Source organism: Austrofundulus limnaeus, unplaced genomic scaffold, assembly GCF_001266775.1.
Source record: "Austrofundulus limnaeus strain Quisiro unplaced genomic scaffold, Austrofundulus_limnaeus-1.0 Scaffold1415, whole genome shotgun sequence".
Lineage (NCBI taxonomy): Eukaryota > Metazoa > Chordata > Actinopteri > Cyprinodontiformes > Rivulidae > Austrofundulus > Austrofundulus limnaeus.
In genome coordinates, this window is record NW_013953817.1 from 36,098 (window position 1) to 38,237 (window position 2,140).

Below are 2,140 nucleotides of genomic sequence, written 5' to 3' on the forward strand. Positions count from 1 at the left end.
ACATGTGTCTGTGCTGCTCCTCTACATGTGTCTGTGCTGCTCCTCTACATGTGTCTGTGCTGCTCCTCTACATGTGTCTGTGCTGCTGCTCTACATGTGTCTGTGCTGCTCCTCTACATGTCTTCTCTGTCTGTTGGAGACAGGAGTCATGTGTTTTAGTCCTGAAGGAGGAGGGCTGAGCAAAGATCATAATCAGCTTTATTGTTTTGTGTTATTTAATAAAGCTTTAACAAACCGACTCAGGCTCTGTGCAACTGTCAATCCAACCCCAYTACAAAACTACTTCCCTTGGGCTTTTCACAATAAAAGCACATTAATGTTGTGCAATAAATCTATCAGTTAAAATTGTATCATAACAAAAATATAAAACAGTTTTTGGTACAAACTTGTCTACCGCCCAGCACTACTGTCAGGGTACAAAACCTGGTGCTTTTGTGGTACTCACAACGTACTGTCAGGGTATGTACCAGGTGCCTACAGGATATCATACCTAATACTGCGGACATCAGGGTATTTACTGAGTCCTTACCAAGTATGTAGTGKTTGCTTACAGAGTACACATGGAGTACTGGCACATTACACACAGGGCCAATGACATGGTATGTACTGGCGGCTGCCTACAGGGTACTTACCTGGGACATCCACAGTATGTACTTGAAACGTGCAAAAGTGATTGCTAGGAATGTACCAGCTGGTTACTGGGCACGTACAAAGAATATAAGTGTACTAACAGGGTATATAGGTGTAAGTACAAGGAATATAAGGGTACTAACAGGGTATATAGGTGTAAGTACAAGGAATATAAGGGTACTAACAGGGTATATAGGTGTAAGTACAAGGAATATAAGGGTACTAACAGGGTATATAGGTGTACATACAAGGAATATAAGGGTACTAACAGGGTATATATGTGTATATACAAGGAATATAAGGGTACTAACAGGGTATATAGGGGTACGTTCATGGACTATAAGAGTACTAACAAGAGTATATAGGTGCAAGTACAAGGAACTTAAAGTTACTTAACAGGTACGTAAGAGTTCCTACAAAGCACTCCAGGCTACTTTTACATATGTAATATTCCACACAAGGAGCACTTGTTAAGTTTATGTAGGGGTACCAGTGCTTTCACTGGTTCGGTACACAGCAGTACACTGTACCACCACTTCTAACTTTAACCCCTCAGTGTACCAGAACTTTTTTCTTGAGTCTGGTGAGTACTGACACTTGTTCTGTTGTAGTAACAGGTGTTTCATCAGCCTGTGTTTCCCCATCAATGTGCTSTTTGTACATTTAGCTCTGGACTGAGCAGAGTGCATGCTCGCTCTCAGCCTGTAACCTGCGCTCTGCTCTCACACAGACTGGACTCAGGAACAGAAAAATAACTGAACAAAGATAAAAAACAGGGAAACCAGGTCTGAACAGTAAAAATGATTGACAGATGAGTTGAATTACATGAGGATGATGAGGCATGTGATGTGATTACTGATAAAGAATACAATAACAACAGTCAGGAGGCAGAGTAATAACAAGAGAAACTAAAGAGGACACATTAAACCAAGAAAAGAAAAGTAAAAAGAAATGCACAAARAACAAAATGCAAGAAGAAACTAAACAGCCTACAAATGAACAAACCATTATGGCAAGACCTTTTGAGCAATAATTAATTAGGAAACAATATTCCTGAAGGGGAACAATAAACTATGAAAATTAACATCAAGTAAAGAACTAATAAGGCAGAAATTATCATATTTGCATACAAGCACAGGAATTATACTCTGGTAAGAATAGCACTACTTCAACATGTTTTTTCTCAAGTAAAAGTACAAAGTATTCAGTAAAAAGTCTACCCAAGTACTGACTAACTGTCCAGAACTTCAATTCAGTTTATTTATATWGCGCCAAGTCACAATTGTCTCAGGACACTGTAGATAAAAAGAACAATGTAAAGAAGAAAGCAGCAGATTGTGTTGAATCACTTCATCACAGTCTCCCATCCTGAGCAAACGGTGGAGAGGAAAAACTCCCTGCTAATCAGGAAGAAACCTCCAGCAGAACCATTTTTAATTAATTAATTAATTATATTTTGTTTGGAGTTTGGATTGAATGGCTCTCAGGCTACAACCACATTAAACTGAAG

General features: G+C 39.1%; 1 protein-coding gene across 2 annotated transcripts in view; it reads left to right on the plus strand.

The window, feature by feature from the left end:
- The window catches only part of atg3 (autophagy related 3), a 19,912-nt gene that overhangs the window by 11,593 nt on the left and 6,179 nt on the right, over positions 1-2,140 (plus strand). The gene's annotated exons all lie outside the window — the stretch shown is intronic.